The following is a 23,542-nucleotide window of genomic DNA, read 5'->3' on the forward strand; positions in this document are numbered from 1 at the left end:
CAGAGTAAGGACTGGTTTTCCTGTTAGCTGTTTCTTTGGCAGAATCTGTCCCACCAGTCAGGGAAGATTAATTTGTTCTCTTCAGAGTAATGTGATACTTTACCCATCTTGAGTCCTGCTAAAGTCCTTTTTTTAGCTTGAGAGGAAGAATCTTACTAGTATCCCTGTTACTAGGATTTCTTCCAGGACCCTAATCCCTTGAAAACACATGAAGACATTTTATAGCTGTATTAGAACTGGTTTTTCCCAGGTAGTTCAGAATCTGTGGCGTGAGCACTAGGAAATAGTAGTATCAGAAATTAGGAAGCACCTCTGAGAGTTTCCAGAAGGCTGGTTTTTTATAGCAGAAGGACAGTCTAATGTTTGATGATAGTCCTGGGGACAAGGTGTTAAAATAAATTCTGATGGGTTTGTATGTGTGTGTGTGTGAGAGAGAGAGAGAGAGAGACAGACAGACAGACAGACACAGAGATAGAGACAGATAGAAAGAGGGAAACAAAAAGGAAAGAATGGGAAAATGGAGGAAGAGAAGAAGAAGGGGATAAATAGAAAGAGAGGGATACAGGACTCAAAACCAGAACCATTCTTGCTGTCTTCCTTGAAGAATAGGCACCAAGAACATATTGACATTTTCTCGGGTGCTTAGAAGTACAGGTTTTCCAGCAGTGAGGGTTGAGATCTTTCTTTCCAGGGACCCTGAAAGTCCAAATAATGGGTCTTGCACAGTCAGCCATCTATCTGCAGCACAGACAGATAGCAGGCCTGAAAGTCTGTGAGGAGGTGTTTTAAGTCTGGCCCATCTCAATTTTGTTGCAAGATTGTATGTGGAGTACCTGAGCCAAATAGAATGAAATAAAGTTTTTCATCATTGTGGACTATTCAGTCTACATTTTTGGCTATAAGGTAGGAATTTTAGAGCTCTATCACCTTACCTTTACTCTAAGAGACTTTTCTTACTCTGTCACTTGACCATTTTCATTTTGTTTCTTAACTGCATATTAGTTATAATCAATTGCCTCTCAGTAATGCTGATAATAAAGTTGACAATATCATGTGCTTGATATGTTAATAGTCTTAGAAGTACTATTTTGAAAGGAAGAAGTTTAGAATTTTACTGTAGGGAAACATTTTATAGAAATATTTTTGGATAGTCCATTCAATACTCAGATTACTCAAGTTATCTAGGTCCAAACCTATGAATACGCAGATTATCCAGATTGTTAGATCTAAATCTATTTTCCTAGTTATGCTTTTTAAGCAAATATTTATCAGGTTCTCATAGGCAACAGAATGTATTGTGGTTTTTTTTGGTACTGGGGATTGAACTCTGGACCTTGTCCTTGAAAGGCAGGTGGCAGAACCACTGAGCTAAATCCCCAGCCCCAGAATGTATTGTTTTAAACACATATTTTCTCATTTAATCTCTGTAAAGCCCTGAAAAAGTATTTTATAGTTGAGAAAATTTTATAGAGCAATTAAATAACTTGCTAAAAGCCATATAGCTAGTAAGAATAGAGATGAGATTTGATACCAGGCTCAATTTTCAGCCTGCACCCCTGTACACATACTGAATACATGGTGTCTTCACTTACTTTTCTGAGCAAACTCCTTGTGACCCTCCTCAGTGTGGCCCATTTCCTCTCCCTAAATATAGCAGGTCATACCATGCAGCAGCTCTCAGATTACTGGATCACACATACCAGCAGTGCCTGCTGAGTATAACAGGAGAAGGGCTGTAGTGGCCCAGGAGCTTAAGGAGTGTGTGAAAACCTTCCTTCAGAAGCTTGCCCAGAGTTGCCATTGAGACTTCATGTGCTTTTGGGGACTGAGTTCATGAATGGAGTCAAGTTACCTGGTCTAATACCTACTGCAGCACACTGCTTTTGTGAGGACTGCCGGGATGGGGAGTAGCCTTCTGCTGACTTCAGCCTATTTCCTGGCATTTGTTCAAGTGTGAGCTGATTGCAAAGCCTGCTGGAGTTACAGTTCATATTAAAAGCAGAGTAGATAACAAATGCACATAATACTTTCTCTACTTTATTCCTTTGTATTTCCTTTAGCAGGAAAACTATCAAGGGACCAAACAATCAGAATAACAAAAAAATGTATTTGCTCCTTCACTAAGTCTGTGGTCCAGCAAAACCACCAACATTTCCTGCATGCCTACCCTGAGCCACCCCCTGAACCAGACCCTGGACAAAGCATGGGCAACAAATCAGAGATGTCCTTGACCTCTAGGAGCTTGTGGTCTGGTGAGGGAAGCTGGTAGATTAAAAGGGAAATATGTCCATCCATACATACATGACTATCATTGAGAAGAAGTACAGGGAAGAGCAGTACTTTATTATAATATACAGAGTTCAGTGTGAGTGCTCCTTAAGGAAGCTAAGTTGACAGGTGGGTTCTGTGCCTCTAACACAGGAGGTGCTCTCCTTCCATCCATTTGTGATCATCTCCAAGGGTCCCTGGCTTTGGAACAGTGATTTTTAGTAACTGTGCCCTACCAGCATTTCTGTCCCACCCTCCTGTGGGGCTTCTGAAATGAATAAAGTCAGCCCAGGAGATGAGCCTTGCTTCTGCCAGGCTTCCCAGGAAAATGTCTGCTGGTGCCCGGTGTGAAAACGACAGTATGACTTAGTAAGCAACTTACAGACCTGCTTCATAGCCCAGGCAAGGAAGCAGCAAAAAAAAGGTCACCGAAAGAGGCAGCTGTGGATGTGTATTAACCACTCATCGAAATCAAATGACAAAACCATAAGCAAGGAAAACAGAAATTAAAAATATAAAAGGCAAATGCCTTCAAAATTTTATTTTTAAAGTCCAGCTGTTATTTGGCTTGAATGTGACAAGACAGCATTTCTTGTTCACCATGATATTTATAAAACTACAAATTCATTGGTGCTTGAAACTTAGGAAACATGTTTAAGGTCTTGTTATTCTTTGAAGTGATTAAAGACTTAACATGTATTGAGTACACACAATTTGTTAGCTTCCATATAAGCCATGTAAGGAAGAGAGGACTTAATTGGTTGAGTCTGTCACCATGTATTAATAATGATGAACAACTGTTGAACTTTTATGGATTTTCTATATGGCATTTCCCCTCTCCTTGTTCTGCTTAGGGAAGTGTGCAATTCTTACCCCAGTTCTCCTAACTTCAAGGTTGCATAGTATCTTAAAGAGGGCTCTGGCCAGGTTATTGGAAGATTGAGATTAAAGTTCTTCTTGTAAATAACTAGAAAGAAGTGACTAATGGCTGTGGACGTAAATTTATCTTTTAAAAGAGATATGTTGGATTTGATTATCTCTAAGGTTTCTTCCAAATCCAAGATTGTTTTAGGGTCTTCATAAAACATTGAGTGTATTTCTTATAAGAATAAGTTCCATTTAGTTAGGGGTTTTTTGATATTAAAAAATGGAGCAATATCTTAGAAGATATATTTGTACTACTTGCTGAATTGAGTATTCATGTTCATTGAGCTTTCTTGTTTATTAATGAAAACATCTCTCCAGCAGTATTTCCCAATTATCACTCACAGACAGGTCCCTACTATTCTCCTTGCTCTCCTTCTCTTCTCCAGCAACAGCAGTTGTGACTCAGCATTTTAAAATATATTATTTCCATCTTGTTTTTTCCCCCATCTGTCTTTTACACTGGGGTTTTCCCTCTTAATTAAACATAGGGTTTCATACTGTTTTACAATATGGCTCGGGTAAGAAAACATTCTTCTAAAACTTTTTAAAATTTTCATTTTCAATTACTGCATTCTAGCCTCACAGGGAGGCTGCACCTTATTTTGATGTGAGGGACAGTGAAATATGAGCTTATCATTGAAGGATGAACTCAGAAAGTGATTATTTTTGGCAGAGCTTTGGCGCCCCTGGTTTGGAACTGGAGCAATGTTACCATACTCCATGATTTGTAAGGAAATGGATATGTGCACCAAGGATACTCCTGTTTAGGACTATTGTTATAAGGTTTGTTTAGAAAGACTTTATGGACTTATACTGAATTTCTAAGTTGGATACCAGCTGGGGCTTACCCTTCTGAAATAATCTTCCTCTTCCTTCTCCTCTGAATTCTTTTCCTCTTCTTCTCCTTTTCCTTCCCCTTCTTCTCCCTGCTCCTCCTTCCCTTCCTCTTATTCCTCCTCCTCCCTTTCCTCCTCTTCCTCCTTTTTGTGAACCTCTAATTCCTGTTTAAGTTTTATATCTCAGAGTAGCTTTATTGTTGTCAGTTTAGGCTCTCTGCTTATGGACAAATAACAGAGACTGCAATGTTTTTTTTTCTTCAAAATGCACCACTTAATATGCAAGCTGTTTCTTTAAAATCCTGCTTTCCCTTTGATCCATACTCTTGGAAATCTTTCAAGCTTTTCTTATTCCCCTCACCCTCCCTGCATCCTTACTCCTGGTAGACAAGGAAGATTGATTCCATGACACATGACTCATTCAAGGCAGCAGAGGCAAACTGTAGCCTAATCTGGGGTGGGATTTAAACACTATAACTGCTTGTACTCTGGAATGTAAAGGTCATCAGTTCAAGCCCAACAGAATACAGCACTTCACTCTGCAACACTTAGATTCTCAGATTTGAAATAAAGAAGGGAATGAAGTCTGCAGTTCCAGCCAAGAAATCCCTTCTCACATCCCTGACAAGTGGTCAGTCATTTCACTTCTGTTCAAATGCCTCTAAGAGTCTGGCAGGAAACTGATTTCATCTTGAGATGCTTACTCTAATTCTCTTAGTTCTTTGTTAACAATTTATGTACAGTTTTGTCTCTGATTCCTTGTAATTTCTATTCATTTGCTCTAGTCTGACTTCTGGACTCTTGACAGAATAAAACTTATCATTTCATTATCATACCTCTTTATCCCTTCAGATATTTGCTTAAGGATTAAAGACTTAAATTCTAGTGGTCCATCCTAGACAAGGCATATTCTTTCCCTAATCTATGAGTGAGAAAGTTGATCTAGTTTCTAGTTGACAGGTTTTTTTTTTAATTCTTTAATTTTACTGTCATAATTGAACTGATTCACCTTTAAGGCAACTAAAATGTAGAAAGTATCAATTAGGGACTGTACAATCTTCTAAATAAATGCAATTATTGTAGGAAAACACCATAGATACATGCCTTTGCCTAAAAAGGTGTACAGCCACTAGAGCATGTACCCGGAATAGAAGATAAGGAATTATATATATAAAAAGAAAAGACCCAGGTAAATCAGGAAGCATTATCCTGAGCTGTGCCATAGGCATACAGATGTAGCCTTCCTTGGCCGCCTAAAACAGTGTGTCCAAGTACTTCAGGGAAGCATACAGGCAACGGAGTCTCTATGGAATCAGCCGGCCAGGATTGGAGGCCCAGATAAGTAACAAGGGAGGCCCAAGACATGGTGAAGATGAGTAACAGCCACATGGGCTGGGAGATAAGCAGAGTTCACAAAGCCCTTACCTCTGGACTAACTCTGTTGTATGAGTATCACAAAAATGTATTTTACTGTGGATATAAACAATTTTAGAGGATCCTGTGCACCAGTTTATATCAGCACTATATATAAAGTGCAGTGCTCTTAAACAAGCAAATAAACTTCTCTTAAAGAAATATATTTGCTGTGTCTTAAAAGCTCCCAAATAACTTTTAATGTTGGTAGAAAACAATTTCCATTGAACTCTCCAAGTGATGGATATTCCTGATGGGGCAAGAAAGTGAAATGTCTAGTTTCTTGTATAACTCCATCCCCTAATACTCCATAAAGGGAACTCAGCCTGCTTCTCATAGTTGCTTAGGCTTGATAGCTCAATCAATGACCCCTCCTTCCTTAGTCTGGAGCCTAACCTTGCCCAGTGAAGAAGAGCCTATTTATGTCATTACTGAAATCACACAGAAGTGCATTCCCAACTCTTTACAGCAACTTAATGACATAGATTAATACCATTTACTATGAAAATGAGACTCAAAAACAGCTACCATATGTTCCCAGTGGGACTATGAAGTTAGTCTTTGCTCAGTCAGCAGTATGTTTGTCTGCTTCATATAAACCAACACGTTAGGATAAACCCTAGCTGACAGAGGCCCATCTGCTGTGATTGGATTATGTGACTCTTGAAATGTCAATTTAGTCCAGGTTGCTGTCCCACAATCCTCCTGTACTGACAGCAAAAGCCACTTGGCTTTCCACACAAAAGACTGTAGAATTCAACCTAACCTTAGAGTTGGTTGGATTTGAAGAACGTCAAGCTATTCTGAGTTCTCTTTAAGTTCTTTTCAGCTATGGTCAGAATTGGTATTGGGACCAACCTTTTTTGCCTAATTCACCGTACTCTCCAAGTTCTTTTTTTTTCTTACCAGGAATCAAACTCAGGACCTTGTACTTGCCAGGCAGGCGTGATGTCTCTGAGCTAAATCCCTGGCCCTCTCTTCAAGTTCTAAAATTAATTTCTAATTTATTCCAAAGATCCAGTGCCTATCTAGCCCACCCCTATTCTTATTAATGACATCCTGTCCTTTGTTCATTTAGCCAAGATAAATGACTTATATTTGACTATCTCCTTCTTCTAGATTCTTTGTCTCCTTTTATTCTGCTTGTACCCATTGTCTGCTGCCCATTTTTGTACTTTTAAAAGGTGGCTGTCTGTGAAATGAATCTCCACCGTGAGGAACTACATCTTTCTTTCTTTTTTATTTATTTATTTTATTTTTCCCCCTTCCCCTGACCTCCCTTCAACCCCTCCATCCCTCCCTATTTACCAAGACTGTTTCCATTTTTTCATTTTCTCATATTAATTCCATTCCCTTCTTTCCTTTCCCCTACCCCTCCCACTTCCCCTTCCCCTTTGCCCCTTTTCTTCCTATTTCACGTTATCTGTTATACCTTTTAGTCCATATTTACCCTTTCAGTTTCTCACATTAGAGAAACTATTCGGTATTTACACATGTGTGTACTATTTATTTCACTTAAGAGTATTGCCTCAGTGTGCATCCATTTAACTATAAATGTCTCTAATTTCTCATTTTTTATGAGAAATGCTGAGTAGTACTTCGTTTTATTTTTTTAAAAACCCACATTTTCTTGATCCAGTCTCCAGTTGATGGGCATTTGGACTGTTTCCAAGTTTTAGCTATTACAAATTGTGCTGCTATAAACATGGGTGCACATATATCACTGTGGTATGATTCTTTTAATTCTTTGGGGAAGATACCCAGCAGGGGAATAGCGGGGTCAAATGGGACTTCCAGTCCTAGTTCTTTGAGGTATCTCCATACTGATTTCCACAGTGGTTGTACCAGCACTCCTACCAGCAGTGGAGCAGGGTTCCTCTTTCCCCACAGCCCTGCCAGCATTAAAAACTTTCCAACTAAGAAAAGCCTAGGTCCTGATGGCTTCACTGCTGAATTCTACAAGACATTTAGAGAGGAACTACTGCCACTGCTGTTTAAACTCTTCAATTAAATTGAAAGGGAAGCAATACACCCAAATTCATTCCTGCAAGCATGCATCACCTTGATCCCCAAAGCAGAGAAAGACCCATCCAACCAAAAAAGAGAACTATAGGCCAATCTCACTAATGAACATAGATGCAGAAATCCTTAATAAGATACTGGCAAGCAGAATGCAGAAGATCATCAAGAAGATCATACACCCTGACCAAGTGGGATTCATCCCAGGAACGACATCTTTCCGGCCAGTGTCTGTCCCTACTCAGGGCCTCACTTCAGTTTTACCCACACATTCAATCAATTTTGGGTTTTTTTTTTTTTTTTTTTGGTACCAGGGATCGAACTCAGGACTTTGTGCTTGCGAGGCAGGCGGCAGAATCACTGAGCTAAATCCCTGGCTATTCAATCAATTTTTGATTTGCTGATTGTCTCCCATATACATAATAACTATTATGGGCATGGGAGCAAAGACTATTTTTTTAAACAAATAGACTACATTGTATTCTCCAAGAGTTAGTAACATAGTTGGAATTAAACAATTAGCACACATGCAAAGCAAAACACCCTAAATTTTACATGTTCAAGTACATAATAAGAGAAACCAAAAAAAAGTGCTGTTTAGAGGAGGAAGCTGCTGTGCTCTGTGGACAGCAACAATTCTGGAATGTCTGAAAGAAGTATGGCTGGAAACAAGCCTAGAATCTGATAATCAAAGAGAAGAACACTTAGTCAAGGGCCAAGTCCAAGTAGACACAGAGACGCTAAACCACACAGGAAGGTCCAGGAGGGAAGAATCAGCTTTCTCATGTTTGTGTTGTCTATCATGCCGGACAAAAAGCCTCATACACACTTGCACTCAATGAACAGCTATTGGATCTATTTTATAAATACAGTGGACCCTCAAGTTATGACCTCCTGACATTTGAACAACTTGGGTTATGACTGGCATTTTAGTTTTAACTTAAGACCAAAGTCTTGGGTTATGATGCCAGCGGCTTGTGCTTCCAGATGGTGTCAGATACAGATTTAACCCTTAAAGAGTTCTGGAAGGAACATTACAATATCCTTTCCTGTGTGAGGTTGAGGAATCCTGGGCCAATGTCTCTCTAAAGACACTGAAGGCTGCCTGAACACAAGAGAGACTTTGAAGGCTGTGTAGAGGAGCCTGAGGCTTCAGTTGACCAACTTGAGTTACAACCAGCCCTCGGGAATCAATTGAGTTCATAAGTCAAGGGTCCACTGTAGCTGGATTCCATGTTGAAGAAGGCCTTGAATGCCAGGCTGAGGAATTTGGACTTTGCTACCAAATAGACAGCCATTAACTGTTAATTGTTAGTTGTTAAAGATTGGCTTAGATTGCAGAGGTAGAGTGAAAATGGAACAGTTAGGCCTGTCTTGGCACTGTTATTCTCTGTATTCCTCCTCTTTCTTTAACTTCTCCACATAGGGGCTGCTCAGCTGTGTGACTGTCTGTGTTATAAGAAAGCTGAGCAGGTGTTTGGTGAGTTCTTATTCTAATTGCATTAAAAGTAATTCCTTTCCTTCTGGATAGAGTACATACATTAGACTGATTTTTCACTTTGTCTGATGTGACTGATGGATGCCTATGTATCTGTCTGTGCCTGGGCCTCTCACTTTGGAGAGTGATATTTCTTCAATGGTTTTTGTCCAGTGAATACTCACACCTTAGGCCCGATGGCCCAAGTTAGGTCATGGTGCAAGAGGGAAAAGATTGTATAAGAATACATCAGCATTGGAGTCATACTGTACACTGTTACATTTAGAAATGGTCCATAAAAAGTAACTTTGAACTAAAAACTTAATATCCCAAGTCTCAGCTTGGGAGAGAAGAATTTCATAAGCAATATATTAAACTTTCAAATTTATACCAAAAACACAGATTGAAGTTTACTGGTTTCAATTTGTTTATTTATTTTTTTACTTTCTTGTCAGAAAAAATGATTGCATGCTCTTCAGCATCAGGCCACTGTTCTGTGGGAAGGTCCATCCTGCATGAGGGTGAGATGAAGCAGGACAATAGCTGCCCTGGTTGCACACTTATGGAGCTATTAGTAGGGAAGAATGCAAAACAACTGTGCAACATCCTTGAAACTTTCTTGCCCTCCAAATATTATAGTTTCACAGTCAGTAGCCCTAAACCTTTGTCATTCCAATGAGTCCTTTACAAAAAGCTGATCTGTAAGTTCACAAGACAGTGGTCCTCCTTTTTACTGGCTCTCACTGAGCAGCCTGGTCTAGTTACTGTTCCCACCTATGGGAACTGGGGAGGTGTGAGATGCTCTTTCTTGTTTGGGCCTTGTGCACAGTCATTTCCTTTTAGTCAGTATCATAGAGACCCGTTTGAAATACATTTTTAGCATTTGAGCAGAAGAGAGGCTCTGTTAAGGAGTAAGTTGCAATTCCAGCTAGTCTGTAGGTTTATTTTTTGTAACTACCTGAAGAACAAGACATGAAGTATAGGGAACATCATCCAGATGTGAGGAAAGTATAGCTAGAATACAAGTATCAGTTAATCACTTGCTATATTCTTAGAACTGAAATAAACATTTTACTACTTCTGTTGCTTATTACTACTGGTATTATTTCTAAAGGGAACTACAGTTTAGTGTGTGGTTATGGGGTTCCAGTCACTGTGTTGGAAATTTACATGTATTCCCATTTATTCCTCAAGAAAGATGCTGCAAAGTAAAAATTATTAACTATCTTTTATAGGGCTATGAAACTACAGTTAAGAGAAGAGGAGTAATTTACTCCAGGTTACTTAGCTAGAAAAGATCAAATCTATAATGCTAACTCAGATCTGAGTGAATGCATAGCATCTGAGCCATGCTGCCTCCTGTTTTTCCCCAAGCTGACTTAAATTGCCTGTCTTTGTTGAAGTAGCTTTTTCTTATGGTTTTCACTAAAAAGAAGCAAAAGTTTATTTAGAAATAGAAACTTATGAAAGCTTTTCTTTTCTTAAATCTAACTCTACAAATGTTTCAAATACTTCTACCAATTCACAGGATGGAGATGGTTCCGGGGCCGATACGATTGGATTGATTGTCACAAATCCTTGAGCCATCTCCTTCTAATGATGTCTAGTACCTTATTCCTATCTTTTTAAAAATGTAATTTTTACTGGACTCACAAGCTGCATTCCCATTCTAATAAAAGACAGATTCCCTGAAAAGAATGAAATGAAATGAGGAAGAGAAGCCAGTTAAATTAATTGCTAGGAGTTTGTAAAATTAAGTCTGGATGCTGCTGAAACAATTGAGCTGATCATTTTAGAAATTCGTGTTGATGGCAAGTGTGCAATCATTGAGATAGTTACATTTGAGTTGCCAGTGTGATTTTTCCATTTGCTATGAGACTTGGGTACAGTTTAGCCTTTTGAGAACCTCTTTCTTTCTGTGGAAAAAGGAGTGGGTATTATATCATTTTTAATATCCCTCTCATATTAATGTTCTCTAATTCTATGAGAATGTTTTACCCATTTTATGATACTCAAGGAAGGTCTCGTTGTATGTTTGTTTGAATGCATGCATCCATTCTATATATTTATATCCACCTTACAACATTGGAATGGCCAGTAAAAAAGATAAAATGAAAACCAGTAATCTCTGAACTCTAAACAACAACTATTTTGGGTATATTTTCTCTATTAAAGCCATTCTTGAAAGATACTTAACAGATTATAAAATATTCTTTGTTTATATAAAATCTGACTTCAGAAGTTCCCAGGTGCTAGTGGAACATGCAAACATCCGGGTCTCTAACATTCTCTATTGAAGAGGTCTACCATTGTCTACCATATCAATGAGCATTTTGATATTACCTTATGCTAGCCTTAAACCCTGGTGGTACAGTTGTGGATAAGACACAGTGCAATCATACCTGCTCGGGGTATACAGTCTAGTGAAGAAGTGGGCACATGAAGCTGGTAATTTGGATAAAAGATGATAAACATTAGAATGAAGGGAAGCATAGGGTACTACCTGTTGGACCCTAGAGTACTAATACTAATCTGGCAATCCAGTAAAACTTCCATGGAATAGATAATCCCTAAAATGTGTCTTCAAATAATAAGTAATTTCCAGATGGATGGTCAATTCAGGAGAAGAGAAAGCTCAGATTCTTAGCATGAAAATACAATTTGTAGACACCTAGAAATAGTACGGTGTTATAAAACAGAATGTTTCAAACTGGCCAGATCACAAAAGAGTAGTTAGTATATACTATTCTAGGAATTTGGACTCATCTTGTGGGCATTAGGGAGCCATTGAAGAGTTTTAAATATAGGAGTGGCTTGGTCAGAATTACATTTGTGACGGATCACTTTGGCTGAAATTAGAAAGAGGTATTTAAGGGCTGGGGATTTAGCTCAGTGGTTTCGCTGCCTGCTGCGCAAGCGCAAGGACCTGAATTCGATCCCCAGTACCAAAAAAAAGAAAAAAGAAAAAGAGAAAGAGGTATTTAAGTGGAGGTTAAATGATTCAAAACTGGAAGCAAGAATACCAGCCAAAAGGCTAGTTTTTGTGATAGTCCAGCAGAGACACTGAGGCCTGAGGCAATCAGTAAGGGTAAAGGTAATGGGAGATGGACTTAGTATATCTTTGTTAACTTAACTGAGATTTGTTATGTCTTGGTTTGTGTGTCTTTATTTCATGTACAGTCTATTGTAGGAGCTAGGGTTGGATGAATCCAGCAGCTGCTGGATAGCATGATTTATTTAGCCTACCAGATTTCACCAGACTCTATATCCTCCAGTGGCATCTTGAACGTGCTCCTAGTACTCGTGCACCTAGGGAACCAGAAAGTGTTATTGTCATTTCATCCCCACTGGTCTCTAATTCAAACTTGAATGCTTTCTTTTTGCCAGGGCACAACACCTTGTGAGCTCCCTTCCTGTGCATACATACAGCACGTAGATAACAATGGAATACTTGATGCTCTGTACTACTTCCAGGTCTTTAAAATAGAGGAGCACTAAGTTATCCCAGTTGCTCTGGAATTCTACAGTTGAAACAAGATAAAGGACTCTGTTTAGCTATCTGTGTAAAGCAAATATAACTTGAGAATTAAAAAAAGTAAACACAAGTACTGAAACTTAAAGCAGGAGACTCTTGAAAACACAGACCAATGTCTCACTGGTTAGAATTTCCTTCATTTTGCAAAGCCACGAGCCACATGCATCAGCTCACCACAAAGTCATTAAGCCTTTTTAAGCTCAGATGAAAAACATTAACAAATACCACAAAAGGCTTTAGTATAGCCCCTTTGTTCATTCACATATGGCACTTTATAACTCCTGCGCCACTCTGGTCGTGTGTTTGTTTAAGCTGCCTCCATCAGGCTGGTCTTGAAAGAACAAAAGACATCTTGAGCAATCCTAAGCAGGAAATGGGCTAATCTAAACATGGTTTGTGACACTTTAAGTAGAATAGAAAGCGGAGGGATTGATTAGTCATTAATGTCCAATTGGCTCCATATGGATGTTGCAATAATAAAGCCTTTTTCAGAGCAGTAGCAGAGTTATTGAATTAGAGGTTTATGTTTCCTCAGAGCTGACCTTAGGGAATTCCTTTTTGGTTCTTCTTGTTGATCTTTTAAAGAGAATGGAGTTTCTAATAGAAAAAAAAAAATAGAAGTCTTATCCATAATAACACTTGCTCATAATCCTGCAACCAAGGAATACATTAATTTAGCATCCTTTTAATCTCTGCTATAATTTCACTCCTTAGTGCTTTCTTTGCATGCCCTTGCATCTCCGGTGGGGCAGTATTTCAGAGACCAATTAGATAGTGGCATGAACTTCATAACTGGTAATGGGCTCCTCTAATATGCTTGGCAGTGCAGGAAAGTGGCATCCTTAAAGGGGGAAAGTTATGTTCCAGCCAAGGAGTGGTAGATTTTGAAATTCATTTCGGGTCACTGAATAGTGACTGGGGCAGCTTTGGTATATAAGTGTGCTACCCTGAAAGTCAGAAGACCTAGGTTCTGGATCTGGCTCTGCTCCTTATTCTATACTAGCAACTGGTTACTTCAGGAGAAGGTTGTATAATCTCTCTGAGCCTTGATTTCCTCTTCTGTAAAGTGGATCAAATGATATCTACATTCCTACGCCTTTCAAATGATTGCAAAGGGGATTGAGAAAATGTAGTTAGTGAAAGCACTTTGTAAATATTATTATATGTAAAAGTATTTAGCACATCTGATGTTCCTGTCCCAGAAACTGACCTCTGGCCTAGTCAATCTAAAAGGTAGACTGCTCTTTAAAGAATTACACACTTTGAGACTCTGATCAGTGAAATGTCTGTTTCCAAGTGTCCCATGAAATGTTTTTGTGTGGAAAGTATTCATGACTACATCTCTATCCAGTGACTTCTTGCTGTAGATAATTTCAGTAGTTGAAATAAATAGGGCATTTGTTTTTCAGTGGGGTTAAAGAACCTTAAGAGAGAAACAGAAAATGAAACCCTGGCTGGTCTTCTCCTACACTGGATAAATGAAGAATGAATACCTTAGTCAGAGTTGCATGGGTGATTCATCTTTTGTTCCTACAACATTGGTTCTTATTTTTTCACCAATCTCTGACTTTCACCTATCTCCCTACTTTTCATTTGCCTTCAAGTCATTCCATTTGAGGAATGACTTAGTAAGTTGCTTTTTGCTAACCTATCTAGCTAATATTTTATAAAAGACACAAAGAGCAATTATACGCTTCACTCCTGACAATCCTTTTTTCTCAGGTATGAAAAACACACAACTTTCCTAATGATTAAGAAAGGGTCTTTCTTGGCCATGGAATATATTTTTCATGCCAATTAAACCAAGAGGCTTAATTAATTTTTTTGAGATTGGGTCTTGCTGTGTAGTTCAGGCTGGCCTTGAACTCAGGGTGATCCTCCTGCCTCAGCCTTCTGAGTGCTGAATTACAGGCATGCACCAGCATTTTTTCTTTTTAACAAGAATTCTAATTTGAATTTCAAGCAGGTTTATTTTGTAATGAAAGTTAACATTCTGGTAGTAAGCAGGAATGAAAAGTTAGCAAGGGGCCACTACAGTGATGGACACCTGTCAGTCATTGCTATAACATAGTAAATTAGACCTCCACCGTGGGAAGATAGATTTGGTGAGATAAACACAGTGAACAAGCCAAGTGCAGTTTCAATATTCTGTACTTCCTAATCTTGTATTTCCTTCATCTTCTACATTTTAGTTCATAACATGCACATTTTCATTTTCTCTATTAACCGAAATAACAGGCTATGAAATGTATCATGTAACTCTTTCCGAAATTCTACAGGAGAAAACTAACCATTCTGTTGATAGACTGAAATAGTCTAAAGTATTATGATTATCAGTAGTTCTGGCAAGCAATTCAGTGGTGATATTTATGTCTTTTTATTCATAAAAAATCAGTTATAGCTTTTTTGCCTTTCCTAGTAAATGAAACTTTGAGTTTACAATAGCCTGAAAATGCCACATACTTCTCAACTATGCAGAAAAATGAACCTTTCAGAGAAGGCACTTTTGTTGTGGGTTTTCTGTGGGTTTTTTTTTTTTTTTGCTTTTGCTTTTTTTTTTTTTTTTAAAACCTAGTAGTCAAAACGGTTTTACTTTGAGTAGTAGTCCATTGTGTGGATAAACCACAATTTTTCCATTCTCCAATTATTTCCAATTTTTGTCTATTAGTAATAAAACTATTACATTCTTATGTAAGCCTATTTCTGGATGGAAGTTTCCTTCTTTTAGGTCAGTATCTAGGAGTGAAATTGCTATGTCATAGGTAAGTGAATATTTTTCTTAGGAAAATCTGCCAAAAACTAGTTAGGGCATTTTATATTTTAGTAAATTTACCAGTTAGATTTCCAGTTGCTCCCATCCTTGCCAGTATTTAGTGATTAAGCCATTCTAGTGCTAGTGAAACAAAATCTCAGTGTACTTTAAATTTACGTTTTTTGACAAATAATGATATAAAATATATTTTTATGTGCTCATTAGCTATATCTTCTTTTGTAAAGTGTTCAAGTGTTTTGCCCATTTTAAAATTAGATTACTATTTTTTATTGTTTATGTAAAACTTCTTTCCATACTGTGGGTTGAAACTTGTCAGTTATGTGTCTTGTGAATAATTTTTCCCTGATCAGTTCTTTGACATTGGATTTTCTTAACAATAACTTTTGATGAATTAATTTTGATAAAGTTCAGGTTATCATTTTTCCTATAAGCTTAGTGTTTTATATGCCATATCTAAGAATTCTTTCATTCTAGGGTCACTCTAAAATATTATCTTTTATATTTTTAAATGAATGGTACAGTTTTTGCTTTTATTTTTAAAATTTTTATTTTATTAGTATATGTTTGCAGTTCATGAAGTTTACATTCATCCTGGGAGTAAGTACATGTACATAACACAGCTTGTCTAAATGTCTAAATCCCCTTTCCCCATGTTCATCCTTGGTGTTATTATTATTCTTAGCTCATGTTTATGACATGTAATATTTACGTTCATTGTGAGTATTTGGTACCTGTACATGGCATATCTTAAATCTTCCTACCCCCCCCTTCACTTCTTCCTTTCCCCTTGCCCTCAATCTCCTAGACCCCTTCCCATTTGCAAGAGATCTATCCCCTTGTTTCCTTCTCTTTATCCTTTATTTTGCTTTGTGTTTGTACTTTGCCTTACTCAAATGAGAGATACCATATCATGTTTAAGCTTGTGTATCTGATTTATTTCACTTAACATTATGTTTTCTAGGTGCATCCATTTTCCTACAAATGTCTCAAATTTATTCTTCTTTGTATCTGAATAGTATTCCATTATGTATAGATACCACATTTTCTTTGTCTGTTGATTGGCATACAGGCTGATTGCAGGATTTAGCTATTATGAATTGTGCTACCAATGTATGCATGTATTGTTGTATATTATTTAGCTCTTTTGTAAAGATACCTAGAAGGGGGAATAGCTGGATCATATAGAATTTCTAATTTTAGTTCTTTGAGAACCCTCCATACTGATTTACATAATGCTTGCACTAGTTTACATTCCCACCAACAGTGCAAGAAGTGCCCTTTTTCACCACAGCCATCCCAGCATTTGTTATTCTTTGAGTTCTTGATGATTGCCATTCTTTTTGGTGTAAGATGAAATCATAGTATTGTTTTTTAATTTGCGTTTCTCTAATGGCCAGAGATGTTGAACATTTTTTCGTATGTTTGTTGGCCATCTGTACTTCTTCTGAGAAGTGTCTGTTCCTTTCACTCGCTCATTTCCTGACTGGATCTTTTATTTTAGATGACTGGTTTTTGTTTTTTTTTTTAGTTCTTTATATGTTCTAAATATTAGTCCTCTAAGGAATAACTAGCAAAAAGTTTTCCATTCTGTAGGTTGTGTCCTTACTCTAGTAATTGATTCCTTTGCTGTACAGAAGATTTTTAATTTGGTATAATCCCCTTCATTGATTCTTGCTGTTATTTCTTGAGCAATTGAATAGCCCTTTAGAAAGTCCTTGCCTACACCTATGACTTCAGGTGTTTACCTATTTTATCTTCCAGTAGGTTCAGTGTTTCTGTTTTAATGTTTAGATGTGTAATGCTTTTTTTTTTTTTGGTACCGGAGATCGAACTTGGGACCATGTGCTTGCGAAGCGGGCACCGCACCACTGAGCTAAATCCCCAGCCCTGATGTTTAATCCATTTTGGTTTTAATTTAGTACATGATGAGAAATATGGGTCCACCTTCATTCTTCTTCAAATAACCAATTTACCCAGCACCATTTATTAAATAGGCTATTTTTCCTTCAAGGTATGTTTTTGGCCCCTTTTAATTTTAAGTAATGATTTATTTCATGTTAATTGTTGGATATAGTGTATGATAAGAGATTTGCTGTTTCAATATATTTATCTACTTATTCTACCATTATTTATTGAAAAGATACATTTCTTATTTTAACAGGTTAGGTCTTTATGAAGATATTTTGAATCTCTTTAATGTTCTTCAGGTCTATTTTGGCTATTGTACTGAATTTTTTTTTTTTTTTTTGTACCGGGGATCGAACTCAGGTCCTTGTGCTTGCGCAGCAGGCAGTGAAACCACTGAGCTAAATCCCCGGCCCTGTACTGATTTTTTAATATAAAGTTAAAATGAACTTGCCAGTCTCTACAAAAAGTCTTTTAGGATTGTTATTGAGATTGGGTTGAATCTATAAGGAAATTTGGTAAGAACTGATGCCTTAACACTATTGAGTCTTCTGATTCCTGAACATGGTATATTCCTCCATGTATTCAGGTCTTCCATAAGTCATAAATCTTGTACAAAGGGTGATCAAACTATACAGTGACACATTGTCATTAATCCCCCTCTAAATACTCCCCCTCATCTCATCCAACACACTTATCTCATCCTTCTTGCCATTTTCTGAAACAAGTCTGGAAATCCTCTTTTGTAAGTGTCTTTACAAGGTATGATTTTAAAAAAATATGGTGAAGGCCGGCAATTTAGCTCAGTGGCACCATGGCTGCCTTGCAAACCCAAGGTTCTGAGTTTGATCCCCGGTACTAAAAAAACTCCAAACAACAGAACAAAATATGGTGAATGTTGCTGCCAAATGCCATCCAGTGGAAAGGCAGGCTTGTAAAAAACAGTGATGGCACTGATCAAAGTATATCATGTGCATGTACAAATGTGACAAAATGAAACCCCTTAATCTGTATAATCAATATGTACTAATAAAAAATATTCTCATTTGCCTTATTCACTGAATCTGGCACCATGCAACTTCTAGCTCTTCCCCAAAGCCAAATGACCATGAAATATAAAAGTTTCAAATTGATTCAGGACATTGAGGCTGCCAGTACAGCACAACTGAAGACACTCACAAAAGAGGACTTCCAGAACTGTTTCAGAAAGTGGCAAGAATGATGGGATAAGGGTAATTTGAGGGGGGTTCATGGAACTTTGTCTTGTACTGTAATTTTTAAAATTTAAATATTCACCATGTTTTTAGATCATACCTCATCATTCAGTGTAGATGTTTTCAATACTTTTTTGGTTGAATTTGTTCTTAAGTGTTATATTTTCTGATACTATTACAAATGTAAATTTTGAGAAGTTATTTTTGTTTGCTGCTAGTACATATAAATATTTTTCAAAAATCATTTTATTGAAATATAATTTACATATAGAACATACCTATGTTAAGCAATATTAAGAAATATTGATTTCTATATTTTTATTTTATATTACTGAATTCACTTACTATTAAATTCACTTATTCTAGCAGTTATTTTGTAGATATCTTAGGATTTTCTATGCAAGCAATTACAGTATCTATGAACAAATGATATTGGGTACTCTTTTCCAATTTTTATACTTTTTGTTTTTTAAATGTTGGTTAACAATGGTGAAAAGTAAACATCTTTGCCTTTTTCATCTTAGGAAAAAGCATTCAATAATTTACTCTAAAGTATAATGTCAGGTGTAGGTTTTTTTTAAATGCTTGTTAACAGAATGAGAATCTTATCTGCTATTGGTTTCCAGAGCATAATGACTCATGAAAGAGTACTGAATTTGGTTAAAACCATTTTCTGAATTTGTTGAGATGATCATGAATTTTCCTTTGCTCTGCTAATATAATGAATTATATTGTCTGATATTTAAATTACTAATTTTACATTCCTGAGAAAAGTCCTATTTGGTCATGATCCATTATTCATAAAACACATTACTGGATTCAATCTTCTAGCATTGTATTGAGAACTTATGCTGCCTTATAAAATTAATTGGGAAATATTCTTTCTTCCTCTACTTTTTGTACAGGTTATTAGTTTTTCCTTAAAGATTTGAAATTTACTGGTGAAACCATTTGGGACTGGAGTTTTCTTGGTGGGAAAGTTCTTAGTTATAAATTCAATTTCCCTATTAGCTATCAGATTGTTAATATTTTCTATTTATTGAGTAAATTTTGGTAGTTTTCCTTTCAGTAAATTTGTTCACCGTATTTATTAGAATTGTCTTAATAAAAAAATAAATAAATTTTAAAAAAGAAAAAAGAAGAATTATCTTAATATTCCTGATTATCTTTTTTACTGTGAGTAGTAGCTGTAGTTAAACTCCATTTTTCAATTTATTTTCTCTTTGTTCATCAATCTGAGAATGAGTTTGTCAGTTTTACTATTTTTCTTCAAATTATTAACCCTTGGCTTTTAAATTTGGTTTTATTGTGGCTGTTTTCTGTCTCATTGATTTTTACTGTTTATCCATTCTGAAAATCTCCTATTTTAAATTGAATTATTTCATTCCTTTCTATTTAATGGCATTATGAAATTTGATTGGCTTAGGTCTTATAATTTGCAATTTGTTTTCTATTTGTTCTCTCAGGTTTTCACCTCCTGTTTCTCCATTCTTGCCTTTTGATTGATTAAATCTTTTTTAATTTTTCTGTTTGAATTACTCTAATGTCTTTTTAGTATATCTGTTTATATTTTAGAAAATTAGTTTTTCTAAGGATTCACTATGCATCCTTTAATATTGCTACAGTTGAAATTTTACCACTTTTATTTAAAACCCTTGTTCTTTGAGCTAATGTGATATTGTTGTGCTGTATTTTACTTTTTTATACGTTGAAAATCTCCAATGCAATGTTTTATTTTGTATTAAACAGTCCCTTGGGTTTTTAAGAATAATGAATAATTAGTTGTTTATTAATGGAATCCAGAGAAGAAAAGAAATCACTTATCACATATTTTATGTCCTTCCTTTCTTCCTATGTATCTATTTTTCATTGTTTTTGTTATTGTTGTTGTTTTTTGGTACCAGGGATCGAACTCAGGACCTCGTGTTTTCCAGGCAGGCACTGCCACTGAGATAAATCCCTGGCCCTTTTCATTGTTATTTTTATTTTTCAATGTTTTGAATAATTTATTTGAGTATCTCTGGGTATAGATTTGTTCTGAACTTGTTCTCTTAACTTTTATTTATCTGCAAATATAATTCATATTTTTTGTGTGAGAGACTATAAATCATTTTTATTTTATCCTTTGTTGATATTTTCCAGGTGTTCTGTGTTGGCTCTGTTTTACTTTTTTCTTTATATGTCTCTTATTTTTATTAATGCATGTTAACTGTACATATTAGTAGGATTCAGTGTGATATATCCATACATGCATGCAGCATGCATTGATCATATCCAACCACCTGGCTTTTATTCTTGCCTGCCACATCCTAGCACCCTTCCCAGTCCCTAGTAATCTCTATTTCTTTCAGGTCGACACTTTTAAGTTCCCACATATGAAAGAGAGCATGCAGCACTTATATTTCTGTGCTTCTATTTGTGTGCTTATATTTTACCTAACATAATCCATACCTTTTGCTGAAAATGACAAGATTTCACTCTTTATGGTTGCATAATACTCCATTCACAATCATTTATGAAGTATATGTTTCCTGGACAAAATTTTGGATTGACCTTTTCTTTCAGTATTCTAATCGTGCTTCATACTCTCCATACTCTTTTAGCTTTTATTATTTCTAGTGGATAACCACTCATTATTTGTGTTAGTATTTCCCTGTAACAGGTCCATTTTCTCTGAAAGTTCTAGTTTCTCTTTGGTTTTCAGTAGTTTAGTGTCTTGGTGTGGTTTTGTTTTGTTTTGTTTTGTATTTAATTTGCCTGTATTTCTCCAAATGTCTTGAACCTATTAGTTGATTTTTCTTACCAAATTCATGTGATTTTCAGCCAGATTTTTGCTTGGCTGGTTTGGTTTTGGTCTCCTTATAACATTTTCCTGGTTGTTTATACAACTAATAATGTTTTATTATATATTGTGTGTTGTGTGTTATAAATTATAGAAATTCTGGATTCCACTATCTTCCTTTGAAAATGTTAATTTTGTGGCAAGATGAAATTAAATTATCTGCTGATCATGTTGTACTAATGGGAATTTAGTTTTGCAGAGTTAGGGAGAATCTATTTCAATTTTATTTTAGTCCTTGAGTAAACACCTTTAGTCTTGGTGTATAGAATTTATTTCTAAGGAATTGTCCCTCTGGGGTTTCAGTGGAAAGTCCAAGCTGTTTATGAATCTCCTCTAAATTGATAGGATTCAAATCTCACTTTTATTTCCTTGGCAGTGGGCATCAGCTGAAATATCTGTCCAGGTTTTTCAGATATACAGCCTTGTTTTCCACTGGGTTCACTTGAGTCTTTCTTATACATTTGAGGTTAAGAGTTTAGCCTCTCAGAAGCCTCAACCTCTATTTTTAATACATCAAGTAAAATAGACAGACTTTCTATTTGCATTTTAGCAACTCCATAGTATGTAGACTGGGGCCATGGGAAAAACTTTGAAAACTGAATTCCAATTTGTGAAATTCTTTTCTTTCTAGGATGGAATCTTCTCCAGTTTCTGCTTAATTTTGGTATCTCTTAGGTGTCTTTTCATATTTTACCCAGAATTTTTATTTGTTATCGGCTGGAGGTTTGGTCTGAGATGAGCTAGTCTGCCGTTACCAGAACTAGATCCCAGAACAGAATTTTTGTGCCAGTGTTTTTCATATAGCACAATCATTTTGTCTGACAAGTCTTAGTAAGCCTTTTAGAAGGAATGTGGTCAGCTTATTTTCCTCTATTCTTTATTATCAATTCACTAGTAACCACTGTGACTATTCAGTCATGTCTCATTTGGTTCCTGTTTTGATCACTTTTGGAGTATATTTGTTTATGACACTACCCTGCTTAAATACCTTAAAAAGTTCTTGGGTTGGCATACAAGGTATTTAGCAATTGATCCCTATTTACTTTTTAAATTTTATCTCTTAGTACTCTTCTTTTTTTCTTATAAGCCCAAGCCATAGTCAGCTTCTTTTTATTTCCCCAGAACCTACTGTGCTTTTATTACTGTGTGTCTTTATTCACACTGATTCCCTGGTCTGGAATATTTTCCTACTCATACTTGGTAAATTCTTGCTCTTCTTTTAAGGTGCTGCCCAAGTGTCACTTTGTCTCTGAAGCCTCTCTAATATTCTCCTCTGTCTACTCCAACAATGACAAGTGTCTCTTGTCTGCTTTCATTGTATTTTAAGATTGCTGTTGTGAGCCCTATTTCATAATTTTTCATTTATATATCTTTCCCCCACTGGACCAACTTCTCTCAAAGCAAAGCACATGTGTTGTTTACCCATCGCAATGCTGAATACATCTGAAACTTGTCAGAAGTGTTAGCTGAATCAATGCATACATAAATGATTACTAGAAACATTATAGGATTAGCCAGAGTTCCTCCTTGGGGAAAACTTTATATATGCACAAACCCATGCCAAACACTCACTCGTTCACTCAGATGGCCCTTGGAATTTACCCAGGAAGGGGCCTTTCTAGGATTAGTTCAGGACCATTGCCATTGGCTGTAATGGTAAACTGGCCTTCTTTCCAGCCCACCTGGAAAGACTCAATTTTCTGTCTTCTCTAAATCATTCAAATCACAGCTTCTTAAGGAGGTCTTTGTCTTGGCATTTCTGTTTCCTTTCTTAACTAATTGTCTTTCTTTAAGTGAAAGTTTGCATTCATACAAACTGTCTTTGGAGATGAAGGATGAATTAACCAATCTGAGCCTCCTAGAAGAAGTTATGTAGAGCAGGAGGATCCAGAGCACAGGGACCAGGCTTTCTTTGGTGCCTTGTGTGGTGTTGTTGACCTCCTGGACTTTTGGTAATTCTCATTTGGGATTGCTGTTGCTGGTAAAGACTTAGGGTACATAGCTGTGGGTCTAGCTTCTTTCTGCTCTCTATGGGAAATCCTATCATGAATTCACAAATGTCTCCTCTGCTCTTAAAAAGAAAAGAAATTTCCTTATAGAAGAGTGAACTATGCTCTTTTTCAATTTAGTTCTGGATTCTGATAGAATCTTGGCTGTTTAAGACTGAAGGTGCAGGGGCGGGGTGTAGCCCAGTGGTAGAAAGCATGAGACCCTCAGTTTAATCCCCAGCACTACAAAAACAATGAAATACTTCTTAAAATGCATTTAATGTTGTTACTTTAAAAACTGAATGGAGCAGAATGAAATAATACTTGATATGTAGATTTCTAAAA

The 23,542-nt window shown here is 36.5% G+C and overlaps 1 protein-coding gene across 50 annotated transcripts in view; it reads left to right on the top strand.

Annotated features, from left to right (window-relative positions):
* Sox6 (SRY-box transcription factor 6) overlaps window positions 1-23,542 on the top strand; it is a 689,857-nt gene that overhangs the window by 642,512 nt on the left and 23,803 nt on the right. The window lies entirely within an intron of this gene.

Source organism: Heterocephalus glaber, unplaced genomic scaffold (genome assembly GCF_053883595.1).
Source record: "Heterocephalus glaber isolate CG9 unplaced genomic scaffold, H.glaber_assembly_v1.0 deba00001428, whole genome shotgun sequence".
Classification (NCBI taxonomy): domain Eukaryota; kingdom Metazoa; phylum Chordata; class Mammalia; order Rodentia; family Bathyergidae; genus Heterocephalus; species Heterocephalus glaber.